At 39.9% G+C, this 16,887-nt stretch overlaps 1 protein-coding gene across 4 annotated transcripts in view; it reads right to left on the bottom strand.

Moving 5' to 3' along the window:
- The window catches only part of SSBP2 (single stranded DNA binding protein 2), a 188,785-nt gene that overhangs the window by 147,331 nt on the left and 24,567 nt on the right, over positions 1 to 16,887 (bottom strand). The gene's annotated exons all lie outside the window — the stretch shown is intronic.

The raw sequence follows: 16,887 nt of genomic DNA, 5'->3' as shown, positions 1-16,887 counted from the left end.
AAATTTGCTAGCTGAACTGTTTTTAAGAAGCAAAATGTATTTGCATGCACTTTGTGATACAACACTATTCTTACATGAAACATTTTAGTATTCATATTCAGAAATATGTAGTTTAACTAAAAAAAAAAAATAGAGAGGCAGAGAATATCTATTTTCCTGTTACTGTTCAAAACATTATGCAGTATTAGATGAGATAACTGTCATCATGGCACTGACAGAGTAGTAATTATTGCAGTAACCTATTAAGTGTGAAATTTTAAAATCTAGGAGAGGCATTCCATAAAAATTGTTTTCATTAGTTGTTTATACATGCAGTACATGCGCTACTCTACTCTCTCTCCAACTAAAAAAGCAAAAATGTTCTTTTTTCCTCAAATGTGACTGGTTTTAGTTTGAACCTTGAGAAAAGCCGCATCTGCCTTTTAATTCCGGTATTTTACAAAACAGTATTGTGCCCATATCAACAAACACATAGCTCAGTGTGCTAAGCAGAAAGCACTTGGTTCTTCTAACAGAGCACCGTACAATCCAGTGCTCAGCTGCGAAGCAGCTTGGAGAGAACACAGTGATGTGCCTCTTAAGTACTGTGGAGAGAGAAAGGATCACATACTCTCTTGCCTCTCATCCTAAAAGCACAAATGCATCTGTCAAAAAAAAAAAAGTTAAATCTTGTTGACTTAATTTTTCCCACTCAACTATCATTCAACTTTAAAGCAACACATGGTTGTAAACAAAAATCTAAGATCTAAGAAAGATGTAACAGGCAAAGTGGGAATACTTCTACAATGGCCAAGACGACTTGAATACCCAGTAACACTTTAAAGTATCTTGTTTGTCTTCCAAGGTTCCCTTTTTTTGTTCTTATCAAAACATGAAGCCTGCAGTCCAGATAAGAGGATTTGCGTGATCATATCCTTTCTGCCCCGCAACTGATAGCAAAACAGCACAAACCCAGGAGTTTATTGCAGGCACGCCACTTTCTTAAGTCTGCCATCTGTTGAAAGCTTTAGCAAATACTGCACCATGATACCCAAACTGACAGTGCAATATTTTAATATCGAGAAAGATTTGTGAGTCTCATCTCGGGACTCTTGGAGTCTACCTACAAAAGACTGCACATGCAGCTGTGCTCCTGCACGAGTTAACCCTCTGCCCATCTTCGCCGCTCCAAAAAACCCCAAGGTATTTCAAAACTACAAAAAAGACAACCGTAAAACTTTAACACAGAGAATGTGCTAATTAAGCATAACTAAAACCATAAAATCCCCAACTCTTTGACATGCGTTATTACATCTTGGTCTAAACCTATGAGCAGTGAAATGAAATGGTGAAACAACTGCGTTTATTAAGTGGGGGGGCTAAACACGGCAGATTTCAGGAAAAGAATAAATATTACAGGTTTTAGGCTTCCAAGTTGATCCACCTGTGGTAAATTAAGAGCAGGACCACGCTGGCAAGGGGACTGCCTGCCTCCTGCAACAGGAAAGCCAGGACCACCTTCCATGAACAGATGTGAAGCAGAAGGCACAACACAAAATAACCTGATTGGGTCTTATTAGATCTAAATTGCTGGTCCATCCCTAGTTATTATGCTGTCAGGAAGTCTTTACAGAAGTTAACAACGTTACAGCTTCATTCAGAAATAAATGCATTTACCACAGAGATCAAAAGAAAGATACTAATGTTTTACTGCTTTATCTGCAGCGAAAAGATCAATGGAAACTGATGCTCAGAGGTAAGACACCAAAGAAACCCAAAAAAGACGCAACACTGTGTAACAAGGAGGATTACCAGATATACAAACTTTAACTACAGCATGAAACCAGAATAAGAAAAAAAATGGCTGCAGTCCAAGTATGTAAAATTAACAAATGAATCGACTGTTTAACTTCTAAGCAGAAGACTAAGAAAATAATAGTGAGATGGTCTTCTACACCAAAGGACTTGGGTTTGAAGTGGCATTTTAAAAGACAGCTTTTACTCATTAAACTGGTGTGAGAAACTGTGTAAAAGCAGCAAGGAAACATATGTTAAATTTTCACATTTGCATACTTGTTGACATCCCATGAGTAATGTGAAGAAAAAATATTTCCAATCAACTTGTGACAACACTGAAGTAATTTTTGTTAAAAGACATGCCATAGGCCAGAGTCCCCCCCCTCCCTACCCAGATAATTAGATTACACACTCATCTATGGCCTGATGATACATTCACTCTATTTTTTTAAAAAAAAAAAAAAAAAAAAAAAAAAAAGCACTGCTACAGTGCTCATTTTGCTAAGCCTGGTGTGTTTTGCCTGAAGTTTCTGCTCTAATTGAAAAAGGCATTCATACATACTACAAGTATCTACTGAACTCCAAAGAGAAGAACCATTTAATCAGTTTTAGTCAACCAGTTGTCAGAATATTACCAGGAGATAAACAGTAATCACTCTAACTGTGCTGTGGAAATGACCTTCTTAGATGTTAAGGTGGGAAGATGCAATTAGCTTTATGAGAACTTACAACCAAAGCCTTGCAGCAGTATGTGCATTGATGAAAACTAGGTCGTAAATTCCCTCAATTCCAAGTCAAAAGATTAAGACAACACCTAACTTTCCATAAAAGGCAATGAAAACCCGAAAGCACCAGGAAGATGTTCACCTTATCTGGTTTTGGTATCTAACTGAGGTGCTCTGAGTCACTCACACTCTCTGCACCGCCCGGGCAAGCTCCACTGACTATACGTAGGGTAGTCAACCGGCTGTTCAGACGAACATATGCTTACAGAAGAAAGGCTCACGTTATTATCACAAAGTCTTTCAGAAAATAATTTGTCCATAAAAGGTAAAACAGTAGTATCTTTGTTTCTTTCCATAAGAAGCTGTATACTGAGAAAGTTTCTGTCTCTCAATCTAAGACTGAATTTCACTTGGTTTGGTTTATTGTTATTTCTAAGGAGACAAAGAACAAAAGGAGAATTGCCACATTTTTCCATGAAGTTCAAAAGCTGGGCTTAGAAGAGTAAGGAATTGCAATAAATTAGCTTCTGCTTTCTCTTGAAAGCCGCCCAATAAACCTGCCAGAAGCAAGCAACTCTCATACATAACTTCATGCAGCTGAGAAGCGCCGTTGCTTTCATTGTTTTATTAGCCACATGTCATAACTAAAAATATAAGTAATTGAGGGTACAGAGGTGTATAACCATCCCCGAGGTTATAAAATCAATGTGACGGAGCAGGAGCCTGCAGCTCCCCAGCACAGCTCGGGTGCTGTACCTGCCTTCTGCAGCACCGACAGCTGGCTCACCACTGTGGTAAGCAACACAAAATCTACGCCACAAAAATCTAAGATGGTACATCACAGAAATGTCCCTAGATGCTACCATCTCTTCTGCCAGCACCAGAGATTATGCTGTTAACATATGATGCTCAAGTTTAAAAAAAGGGAAAAAAAAAGTATCTATAATGGGAACATTCCAGATCTGAGCATCGCCACGATAGATCTAGCATTTTTGGATTGTTAAGACTTCTTTTTTTTTTAAACTATTCATGTATGGAAAGTTCTGTATGTGACACAATGAAAACTTGTAAATCAATATCCATACATAATTTTCAGTTTGTGCAAAGAAGAGTGAGGCAGCTGCACAACATTTAAAAGCAGCTCCACAGAAAAGATCTTAAATGTTCCTCTCTGTGTTTCAGGAGATGTGCAGTATTCCAACATCGCTACTCTGACCTATACAGAGAAGAAGCTTTTTTTTGTTTCCAAAAAGGTATACAAACTTCATTTCAAATCCAGAGACTCTGAGGAGTCTCATTCATTTAATATCCAAAATATAAAACTCATTCTCTGAAATAAGAGAAAGTAGCACTGAATTCTTATTTTAAATATAATACAATAGCTAAAAACATCTCAAATTTGGGGTTTCTTGAAAAAAAAATTTCTTGAATCCATAAATCTAATACTTTTAAAACTGCTCTGAAGCTCTTGATAGCAAGCTGACTTTGTTAAGTTTCAACTAACAAGAGCAAATGACTTTTTTATAAAGTTTTGTATTTTTAACAGACAGGTATGCCAAACCACCCTATTTGATCATACATTTTCCTCTCTCTCTCCCCCTCCCCAGATATTGATACAGGAATGTAATTTTTCTCTATATTTATTTTTCATATATTTTTCATATATATATATGTATATATGTATATACATGTAACCTTTCCCAATACATCTCACCTGAGATCTAGGTGATCAGTCTGCTGTTAATTAACCCCGGTAAGAGAGGACTGAGACAAAAGACTAGTCGGGCCTCGCTGGGTGCAGAAGTTTTTTGCTGCACAAAGCCGAACCCTGCAGTCACCAATGCACGCCTCTACTTAGCTTCCCTGAACAGTGGGAAGATCAATTTCGATGCAGCATCAAACTCGAGTTATACCAAAGAATTTAAGTATACTTTTTCCTTTGCTTAGGCAGGTACGTTAACAACAGCCTTGACGTTACAGTGATTTATTTGCACACACACCCCTTGCACATCAGCTCTGCCAGGCAAGCCGTTTCACCCACACATAATTTATATTTTGGTTTATTTAGCTTGAAGCCAGCAGACTGCTCTTTTCAAGAGCCTCTAATCATGCCAGTTTACTGGTTTTTTCCCCCAGCTCAAAATATGACCTATGTTAATGTAAGTGTGATCGGTTTTCTTAGAAAGACCTGGGTGTTAAACAAAACTCGAACAGTGGTCTGAGGAAACAGTATGTCCCAAAGGAGACAGTGTTTGTTTGGCTACGAGCACTACCTTCTCCAAAAGCTCCAATCACAGCCCTGCAAACATAGGCAGCATAAACTATGTATTTGACATTATTCATATCCATTTACTTCTTCCTCGTGGACAGCAGAAAACATTTTCCTTGTTTGCAAGGTGTCCTGAAAATATGCCTTGTTGATTCTGGTCACCCTCCCCTTGACTATATATACTGCTTCAAGTGTTAAAAAGAACTGTAACCTAGTAAATGTCCTTTTACTCTACAACTACTAGAAATAAAGGCGTATTTTCTTCAGTTTACCCATACACTCGCAACTCACACATTCTTTTTGTGTCTTAATTTCTCTTGCTTCTACTACTTAATCTCCTGTAGACATCAAGCACTAGCATAACTATTTCCAGCAACACATTAACTCATGCACCAGTATATAACTAAGCACTGAATAGGTATCTGGTATCCATTGATCTTTTGAAAAAGATCAGAGATACACGCTGTGGTGGTGTCTGCAGTCTCTCCCACAAGCATTTAATTGCATGGTTTTACATATTCTTATCTGCTAAAGATGTCTTGGTTTGTGCTAAGATGTCACACTGCACAGTGTTCCCCACATTACTTTCAGCTGACTCTGGCTGAGTTTCATATTAATTTTTGTCTCAGGTCTCAACTTGTAGAAATTACTACAGATCCCAAATATTGCAAATTAAAACAGTCTTGTGTAGACTCCATCCTGAATGGGATAATTTCCACTGATTTCCAAATTCCAGTACAGCATCAAAAGGTACACTTTCTCAATGACCTCTAAGGATTCCAATCAAAATCTTTATCCTTTTTGCACCTGTATTCTTCAGACAGTTTTCCAGTAGAATTTCACAGGCTTCTTAGTCTGTGGTTAGGAAAGAAGTAAGGCTTATGCACTGAAAGTTTGTGTGGTTCTTTCTACAAAGTAACACACCTTCTTGCAAACCTAGTTCTCTTGGGTCACTAGAGCTACAGCATTATTCCCACAATATTCCTATGTGAAAACCGTTTAGCATCTCAAACGCATCCGCAGCGGCAATCCTCAGAAATAAGACTAACTTACTTTCATTTGCAAATGACAGATGCAAATGAAGAGTGAAACATGCTGAAATTAATTGACTTCGTATTTTCAGTGTTTATTGACCTTCCCAGTGCTCTGCGTCTCCACGTTGCTCAGGTGCTACTTACCTCTGCTTCACAGATTGTGTGCTTCTGTAGCCTCCTCTCCCCCCTTCTTGCCTCCCCCAACCTAATGTCACCATCCTAGAAAGCTAGATGTACCATTCCTGAAGTCACATTAAAGACAGTTCTTTGCTCTCCATGTGGGTTGAAAGACTGTGTCCCCCTCCTTCTGCCGTATGCCCGGAGGCCAGGAAGCAGAGGCTGACTCCAGACTAGTCAACTGATGCTGATGGAAATCTTGTGTCATCAGGGATGAGTTTGCTGTAGCAGAGGAAGCAAGACAAGCCCTTTGGGTTTTCTGCTGACTCGCAGAGACCATAGGCAGCAAAACGCTTTTATCATGTGTTTCTCAGGGCTGCCCAATGCGAAGCCAGTCTGCTGCTCATGTAGCCTTTGCCCTTTGTGCTTCTCCTCATGGAGGGCAAGCTATTTGCACTGAAATAGCTCAATTCCTTCCCATGGAAACAGAAAAGTAGGGTGAGTTCACCCAACCACCCACTGTCACCGAGGACCAAAAACATCCCCTTCTCACTAGTCTCTTGTTTCTTCCCCCTTTCCCAGTTAAGTAACCCAACCAAGAAAAAGTGAACAGTTTTCTGCTTGCTGGGTGAGCTGAATGAGCCTGCCAAGGGCCAGTGCAGCCACACAGGAGCAGCAAGAAGCAGCAGTGCTCATTTTGGCAGCCCGGTGCTGCCAACACAGCTCTGCCCACACCTTCAATTCCTTGTCCTGGCTAGAATCTCAGACTTGGCATTTAATGAAAATGTATGTATTTTTAAGGTAACCTCTAAGTGTTTTCTTGGGCTTAAACCATATAAACTCTTCAATGTACCATAACTATAAAATATGTTAAGCAGCAGCTAAAAAAATAGTTACATGACAAAACACATTTTAAAGTGTAAGCTGAGATTTTTATAAAAATACATGAGGTTCCAACTCTTCCAGATAATAAAGGTGCTAATATTGGCCTTCCCTGCTGCTTTCAATGGGATAGTTACATGTTTTTACTTGCTATTTTTTCCCTGACACATAATTTGCTATAGTTAATGAGTTTAATGCAATGCATCCTGCCCTGGCAGTAAGCAGAGCTCGCAGCATGGAGCTATTGTAAGGAGAGTCACTGGCAGAGAGCAAAGCACAGAAAACAGTCCTCAGCAAAATGCAAACTTTAAAGCTATACACGTGGCATGGGATTACCAGCAGGGGGTACCTAGCTGAGCACCCAGTATATGACACTTCTCTGCAGACTTAAAACACTGTTTACATATGACAGACGGTTGCTTTAAAATCCTGTATCAGCAGAAACCAAGGCTGACACTGACCCATGACACTGCAAACACCTGGTTTCACTGCTCCCCACTTGACACTTGTCACCCACTGTACTCAAAGGAAAAAGTTAATTTGCAAAATATGATGGTAACCAAAATGTTTTAAAATAATTTATGAAGAAAAAATACATTTGTATTTATACACCAACATAAAAACAGTGACTGGCTTCTAACCAATGTGTTAGTAGCATGCACAGGCTGTTGAGAACATTGCTGCTGTATGACTGGTGCTTCGGCACTGCTTGCCTATGGCACAGGCAGATGACACCTTCTCAAGCTACAACAGCTCGAGAGGCTACCACATTCAACACCTCACGGCGGTCTTTTAAATGGGAGAGTCCCTCCCCTGCAGTGTGAGATGCACTGCTGAGCACTGGAGGTGCTGCCAGCCTGCTGCAGCGCAAAGCCAGCCAGGTCACCTTTGGTCAGCTTCAGCAGCAACTGGAGCCACGATGGCTCACGTTGCACAGATGCCAGCGAGGGGTTACCATGGCTCTGTTGTAGTAATAGCTCCAAGCAGTGGAGCAATATTATGTTAAGATATTACAGCTGTTCCTAAACCAACTGCCTAGCATGGAGCAGAACGCACTTCTCCCTGTCTAGAGCAGCACCAAGGAGAAGGCTGAGAAGAAGGAGGAACCATGAATGCATACAGCCAGCCCCCCAAGGATGAGTTAGACACAGATGAGATCAGCATCGACTGGGCACGCAGTGCCCATCAGCCCCACAAAGCAAGCATCATGTAAACTTGATTTTCATTCCTATGAAGAAAACAGCATTTCTGACTATCTCGCTGCTAGAAGGACCCACATTTTTGCCAGTAGCTTTCCCAGCTCTGCTCAGGAAGTATAGGTTTAATATCTTATTAAATATGGTGGGTGGGTCCACAACATTGAAGACTACCAGGAACCACTGCTGCTGAAACCTAAAGTCTTCTCTTCAAAGCTGTAGGGTAAGACAGCAGATTAGTATCTCACTTGTCGCAACATGGGGGGAAAAAGAGGAAGAGGAGGACCCTGTCCGGTAGCACAGACAGGATGGAGGATCACACTGCTGATCTCCTTTGTAAGAGTCACAGTTAATGTTGGCAAATAGGTGGCGGTTTTTTTCTTCTTTTACAGCATATCATGGTTAAACCAAGTTGCAGATAATTAGTCAAAGATTGTATTAGTTCCTTCCCACTGACTGCCTGTTCCAGTTATGTTTTATAAACTCTGTTAAGAACAAACTCCATACTCAGAGGTTGCTCAGATGGTCTGTAGCGCTTCCTTTCCAGGTTTCACAAACTGGCATGTTACGGTAGCAGTATTTTGGCATACATGTTGGTGTACCTACAGGCTGATAGTGCAGCCAACTGGTAACAGACGTACATCCAGTCATCTACTTGGAAAGCCACGGAGCTGATCCTGCCCAGCCTTTTTTGGTTCACCTGTTCAGCAACCCACAAACAAGAAAGAGCTGAAGGATTTGGGTTCAGAGAGCAGCACACAGCTGTGGTGGTTTCTCACACAAACTGATTCTCCTCCTGCAAAAGGCTCAAGGTTTTGGAGAGAAGACTTTTCGGTTTAGTGGCCAGTTTACATGAAATGCATCTCAGACTTACTAGCAAAATGTTTGCTGAATTTCATTGCAAGTTTCCTGTGGGAACCAAATAGTCAAAGACTATCACTAATACTCCTGGCTGGCAGATTATCTCAATGGCAAGCTAAAATAATGAACACTATTACAAAAGAATAAAACAGTAGACTTCCAGGAGCCACAATCAACCATGAAATGGAGAATTAGTCTCAAGAGGGAATGGGAAAAAACAAGGATGAAGAGACAAGCAACAACAAGTCACCTCATAAATCTTACGGGAATCATATGAGGTGAGAAAATTGAGGATGAATTTCCCTGAGTATCTCTCTAAAAAGTGATGGTGGAAATAATTTGTATGACTGACTATAAAATGATAGTGTTTTCTTATGGAGAGAGGAAGTTCTGAAAGAGTAAAGCTAATAGACTTCAGAAGTCAAACAAATTCAGGGAATTGGTGGAAAGAGTTTCTTCAAAAAAACAGACAACCTGAATAAAAAGAGTGCAAGCCAAACAATAGGCAATTCAGGTTACATTAAAAAAAAAAACAAAACTCAAGGGCAAATATCAATGGAAGACAGACAGGAGATTAGTAAGTGGCTACTCTGGCTGCACCAAAAATTCCTCACTAGTCCAAGAGAAAGGTACAACAACAAAAAAAGAAGGCAAAGCCACATAACAGTATTAAGGAACAAGACAACCACGTAGGTGACAAATGCATTGAGGCTGAAGTGCTAAATGAGTTTCAATGAGCAAGGATGTTAATAAGGCAGCAAGAGCAAAGCCTATACCAGCAAAGACCTGCAGTTCCACTATTCAATGCAAGAAGTGTGCGAAGCAAAGAGAAGGTAGGGAAGTCTGAAGTCTCAGTGCATGCTTTGTTTTAATACCCCGCAAAACAGCAGAAAAAAGCACTACTGCTTAAATACAAGCAGCAGGAGGAAACAACAGGTTAAAGAACAGCTTAGTAATACGACTGTAATACAGGCAAGAGGGCTGGAGCATGTTACCTCAAGAGTGCTAATAAGTACGAAAAATACTTTCTGAACTTGGAAGAACTTAAGGAAGTCTAGCGCATGTATTTTGAAAAGAAAAAAAGAAAGTGCCCAGAGATTTACACACCACGCAGAAATAATCCTTACCACCACAAAGTTTCACATTTTTGGACCAGGCCAGCCATGAATGTGACATTGTCTCCGTTTCTTGAGAATAGAACACACAAATTCTACTTCAGCAAAATCTGAATCCCTTCTTAGAAGAACTGGTGCTGCTACGAATGGGGAAAGCAGACCCTGACCTCAGCATCAACCATCACGGCCTCTGTCAAGCAAGGCACCCAGTGCCAGCCCTGGCTGCACATTACAGTGCCAACGCCTGGCAGCTGAGGCTCCTTTTGGTGCAGCATCGGCAGAGGCTGTGACCAAACTGCAGGTACCAGGAGGTGTCCATTTGGATCTCAGCATGGAGTTGGTGGTACATTCGTAACTTCTCCAGTGACACAGCTCTGCAAAAGCTGAAGCCTGTACTCCTGAACGCCCTGACAATGCAGGTATGAGGGGAAAAAAATAAGCCTCTTCTAACACCTATACCTCCCTCAGTACAGAATGTCTTTCCTGTATTTATCTGGGGGGCTAGGTCATTGCCTTTGAATGCTTTGTGATTCCAGAGCTGCAGATGACACAACGTCAACTCTGACATGAACTTTTATGCAGTTCCTTCATTCCTTGTGAGACAGTTTCTCTGCAGAGGTCATGAACGCTGTTTTCCTGCTTAACAGTGGCACTGAAGGGCACAGGCTCAGGCTACATGAGACAGCTGAGGCCACCAGAAAAAGCAGTTTTCAAGGGTGTGCTGTTAGTTTCACATTCCTAAACTTTGGGGTCCAGTAGACGACAACTAAGCATCTGCCTGAACCATAAAGTTTCCCTTCCAAATCACCTACTGGCTTTAAGATTGCTACTCATGTTAGGCAAGAAGTTCTGCACAACGGAATGAGTTGGAAGAACTCAAGGCACTTCTCTAAAAAAATAAAACAGAACAAGAGCAACTACCCCAACCAAAAGATAGTCTTTATATGCACAGGTATAAGTGTAAATGTATGTACAGAAATTCTCAGCACACAGAAACTGATCCTGCAAAACTTCATGCACAGTATTCCTCCTCAAATCACTGCAATTCTCACCCACAGGTCAACTGCACGCAAGTTGATATTATCAGACCTACCAACTGCCATATGGCTGCCAGCCCTATCACACCTGTCTGATGAATTCTCACACATCTGGCTAACCTGCTACAAGGATTTAAGCATTTGCCTGCTATTTCTCCCCGTGGCCGATAGAGACAGGCTGAGTAGACAGCTGGAGGTATTCTCTTGCTGCTCCCCAAAATGGATCATGGCCAAGAAAGATTAGCCAAGACCCCCAGCTTACTCAACATTTCCACTCAGCTACAACTCCAGATAAGCTCAAGCACCCAGCCGCAAGCTACAGTTCACGCGTGACAAGTGTGCTGAGCTTCGAGTCCTCTCTCAAACTGCCCCGGGGATAGTCTACTGCACAAATATATGTATTTTACAACTTTACAGATAATTTGCTTAGACTCCGAACTGGAAGTTACCAGAAATATTTTCTTTTGAAATGCAGGTCATAAAAAAAATACTGGTTTCAATATCCTCCCACATTTTTTTATAGTGAGAATACTTTCCAAACAGAAAGAGTTTCGTAAACAGAAGGAAGATACTTGAAATCTGGCTAACAAAGAGTTGCTCTAAAAAAACCAACCAACCAAAAAAAAAAACCACAAAACAAAACAAACAAACAAAACCCACCCCCACCCCCCCAAAAAAAAACAAACATGAAAACCCAGCAGCAATAAAATCTTGCAGTTGTGAAGCTATACTACCAAACATCTGACTAGCAATCTAGAAAATTTTAATGGTAACTCTCCAAATGGCTTCTACTCACTTTGAAAGGAAGAAACCAGATACTGGACAAAAGGGATGAAAAGAATTTGATTCCATACTGATGATGTTTGGTGGAAAAAACTGATACACTATTGCATTTCCTCATAACTAAAACAGGGAAAATAAGCAAACCCACTTCTGGTACAATCTCTGGCTGAGCACTTCTATTTCTATAAACCAAAATTTAAAGGACATAAGCATAAAAGAGACTGCACTTCTACCATGTGCAGGACACAATTCACTATTCAGGCTGGCTGTTTTGCTCTTACCAATTACAAATCCGTTTTTGTACATTTCAGAAAAGGTTATCTTACATTTGGCTTATACTGGAAAATAGAAAATTCTGTTTTCTCAGTTTTGTGAGCAGACAGTACTAGAATACTATAATTCTTAATGGATTTGGTTTTTAAGTTAACTTCATAGTTAGGCAAGTCAGGAAATACAGAATGTAACTCAATGTCATATTGCGAAGATGCAATTGCTGCAGCAGAACAGTAAACAGTCAGATGGGAGACAGGCTCTAAGATTGTCAGGAGTTGACATTGGAAAGGAAACAAAAAAGAAGGGGGTGGGGGACGAGGTGGGTGAGGGTGGGTGAAAAAAAAAAGGAGGGAAAAACCCAAATCCAGATGGGTTCTTTGCAGCCAAGCAATTTAAGCTTCCAGAATTTAGCATCAAGGCTTATGCTTCAATTAGCTGATGTGCACACCTATTAATACAGCTGAATGAGTCCACACCTGACCCCAGCTATGGGAGCACAATTCAAATCACTGATACCCTGGGGGATTACCATCAGTGGCACACCAAGCATAGCAAAGAAGTACTTAAAATTGTCAGCTTGTGACCAAAAGGAAAAAGATAGTGAAGATGTCTTAATGGACTAAAAGGTTTACAATTTAAAAATAGTGGTGAGCTCTATGCAGGAACTTTAGGCATGGAGGTAGTTTGGCTAAGGAGAATTCCAGAAAATATCTTCCAAAATATGACCAGTGATAAGGTATTTTACCTAAACATCCTCTATAATAATGGGGGGGGGGAGAGGAGACCTTCAAAATGTACTCAAAAATGTTTTACTAAATACAGACACTACTTTGCCTATTGCTCAGATTCAAACTACTGCCTGAACAGCATTTTTAATTTCTTCTCAGTGACTTTATAAACCATTCTGATCAAACTGCTTGAGAACACAGAAAAGCTGATTAAAAAGACTTACACAACTTTCATGTTTTTAATTTCTCAGTTAAATGTATTACTATTCAGCAAATATTTGTATTTAAGAGGCTGTTTATACACTATTTGAACTTTACTTGAGTTATTTATATAGTATTAAATAGATCTGATCTCAAGCCACAAAGCTATACACTCGCACATTGCAACAGTCATGCTCCTATTCCATGCTTCATTTATTACCTTCATCATCCTTTCTTCATCTTCTCTGTTCCTTACCAGGAAAAAAGACATTAATCTTACATTACTCTGGAAACTTCTAACAGCTGATTCCAATGTTAGAAGCAGTAGTCTGCCCAGCATACGAGAGTTACAAATAGCAGACGGCAAGAGATGTGCCATAATGAACCTTACCCTAAACAAGACTCCTACCTGCACAAGCAAGGGAAAGAAGACTTACTTTGTTTATGACTGTGTCTTCTTCAGTCTACCAGCATTATCTCTACTAAGTTGTGATTAAATGTTAGTACTACCAGGGGTGGAAAAGGCTGGGGGACAGGGAAGCTTTAAGACTCCTTCAAAGATATTGTACAAGTTGCTTCAAGTACCAGCTGATTAAAAAAGCTAGTGAGATTCTTTTACTCTTTCTACCAAGCTACGTACTTCTTGTTACCAGCTTACATAAATAAATAAATTTATGCTTCCCTGTTTCATGTTTTATACACAGAAAGTCTAAATGCATCAGAATTTTTCACACACAACCACTTCAGTTTAACAATGGATAATGATCAAATTATTATGAAACTATAGTTTTGTTACACAACATTTTTAAATGATAAATTAAGATTATGCTTCAAACTATACTCTCTTTTGGCATGTACATGCTTTTTCCAAATAAATGTTAATTCAAGTTTCTGAACTGCAAAAACTATGAGCGAAGAAAATTGTATTAAACTTGCAATGAATAGCATTAAAGAGAAAAGAAAGACAACACTTGTGATTCATTACTGAACCCTCTTGTTTCTATATTAACTCTTCCCTTGGGGAAAAAAAAAAAAAAAAAACAAACTTCAGTTCTCACCAAAAAGGGTTTAAATCAGTTGGTTTACAAATCACTATATTTTCATAGTAGAATGATAGTCAAATCATAGTTGCAAAACAGACGGTAAAAATCTTTATTGTTTGGATGAGAAGTTACTACAGGTCACATGAGAGCGCGGCTAACAATACAACCGCCCCTTTTCCACCCTTAAATTTCAGTAAGATTCAGCAACACACTGAAGAAACCAACCCCCACACAAAGCGATCTCTCACACAACATACATAAATAGTCCACCATGTTTTCGGTTAGTTATCCCGTGTCCTGTATAAACCACAAATACTTGAGATTGAACACAGATGACTGACACAAAAGATGCCCGCTCTGACAGTCTCTGCACAGTGTATCTCTGGAGTGAGGTAGCTGTATGACACCTCAGTTTTCTTCCAGTAGCATGACATACACTTAGGCAAAACAGAAAGCACTAGAAAAGGTTTATCTACAGAGGCTGGGGAACATCCATCATTGCAGGTTTTCAAGACCAGCTACATGAAGCCATGGCTGACTTGATCTACCATTCATGATGGATGCACTTCAAGGAAAACTTCTGGACTGTGTGACCTCAGAGACTCCCTCTAACCAACACTGCTATCGTTTTATAAACTGTTCCCAAAGAATGCATTTGCACCATCTTCCCTCTTATCTTCATCACATACAGCTTGTTCAGTATCCTGCTCCTCCACACCACAGACAATCATTCAGAGTTGAGTCCTACCTTCATACATCCCTTCCATCATACATTACATTTCTCTACAGAGCTGTTCCAACAACAAGGGAAGTCACCTTAAGAAGAGAGGAGACAACTGTGGGACTACATCGGAAAAGAGGCTCAAATACCCTCTTTCCACCAAAGAGTTGCTGGAAACCTCATCCCAGACACACGTTGGAAAAGAGTCTCCCAAAAGGCTAAGTGCTGAATATCCTTCAGATGTGTCTCACACGTAGCAGAAACAGACTAAAACAGAGAAAAGGATGTACTGTACCTGAAATGACTGAAAACAATCAGTTACCACTAAAGACAAAAAGGACTGGGACAGGCCACCACAAAGAGCCACCTCTCCCAAGACCAGAAGAAAAAGCTTCATGATATCTCCATCATATTAATTTAGTACGATGTGAAATGTATCTGCAAAAGTTTCCTTCCTTGAAAGAAAAGGAAAAATTAGAAACGGATCTCACAAGAAAGAACATACATATACACAAATCTGCATTAAAAGCAAGATCTGCATTTGTATCAGCAGCTGGGTGCATTAAAAACAAAAATAAACAAAACATAACTGCCTGTTTAAATACAGAAATTAATTTTGGTTAGGAACACCATTTTTTACTCTCAACCTGACTCAAAATGAGATTTGACTCTAAATCTTGTACTCAAATTATAATTCCCTACTTTATCTTCTAAATTACAGGTGCTCAACTTGGTCCTATGTCCATTTAGAAAACATATATAATTAGCTTTTAAAATTTCCTTTTATTAGTATGTTACAAGAAGATGGCTTGTCAGCATACCAGTAGGCATTCACAGCTCTGGATTTCACTGTCACCTCAAAAAGACAACCCTGCTTCATTCCCTCCTCAGCAAGGTTTTACTGGAGGGCTGAAGTCAGGTCCTGGGATTATATTTAGTATTAAATATAAAGTATTTATAAATTTGTATTAAGTAAATTAAATGTTTAATATACATTTTAACAAAGGCTCATTTGTTATGGATTTTAGCACAGCAGTTAGACAAAACACTGTCTTTAACACCTTCTACCGGCGTGCTTACTGCCATATATAATACACACTCTTCATGCCTGTAACCTATTTAATAACAGACATTAATTATTCACTAGCCCTCTATAAACAATTTATAAATGTACCCTTACTATAAAGTATGGCTGGACTGGCCTTTGGTTCCACAACGAAAGAGTCTGCAGTATTTTAACTGTTGCATTAAGAAGTAAAACCCTACTTATGAAGAACTTAATAATGATATACATTTTGTCATATAAAAATACAACCAAATACCACAGCCTATCATTTATCTCAGAATTCAGTAATATGCAGTGGATTTCCCAAAAATTTGTGTCAACTGGTTACGATGCCACTGTAAGCAAAACTAGAATCAAGTTTAGGTACAGTAAAAGCAGCATTTTATCCCTGTCATGCACTATTGGACAGATCTAGTTCTTCACCTTGGGCAGGTGACTACCCCATTTTGTGAGCACAGGAGGTGCTACCCAGGTGGGCTGCCTTGGTACCGCATCACCAACAAAACAAAGGCAAATCTTAATACCAAATTCCAGGCAGCAGCTTGTCCATATGCTAAATTCTTCTGAAAACGCCGCTCCCTGGCCCTGTGATCTACACGTGCTATTTCAGGTAGGCAGCTAAGATGCCAGGTTGGTACCCATATGTTATTTATTAAACTCACATACACCTTCATTGCCCCAACACTGGACTATGACCAGCTTTTGTTTTCCTCCACACTGTACGAGAAGTCTTTCCTGCTTCTCTGGGTAAGCTGCCGTTGACACAAATAATCTCCAGAGCCAGCAGCTCGGTGGCAGGGTGCTCCAATGCAGATAATGATGGATGATGAAAAGCCAGCATGACAACTCTCCTCCTTCTCCGATCACATACAGGTTGGAAAGCCTCAGAAGTACTCTTTTTAACGAGACCATCTCAGCCAAGGCTGCCTAGGATCTTTTGCTTGCTCAAGAGGGAATGAAAGTTTAAAGAAAACTGTGCATTTTGCCACTCTAGGTTTTAAACATAGACTTTGGAAGTAGTACTGTGTGTTAACTGAGTGTCAATCTTCTCTTTCAGAGT

Source organism: Chroicocephalus ridibundus, chromosome Z (genome assembly GCF_963924245.1).
Source record: "Chroicocephalus ridibundus chromosome Z, bChrRid1.1, whole genome shotgun sequence".
NCBI classification, from domain to species: domain Eukaryota; kingdom Metazoa; phylum Chordata; class Aves; order Charadriiformes; family Laridae; genus Chroicocephalus; species Chroicocephalus ridibundus.
Note: the sequence above shows the minus strand (reverse complement) of the source record. Positions and strands in the feature narration are given on the sequence as shown.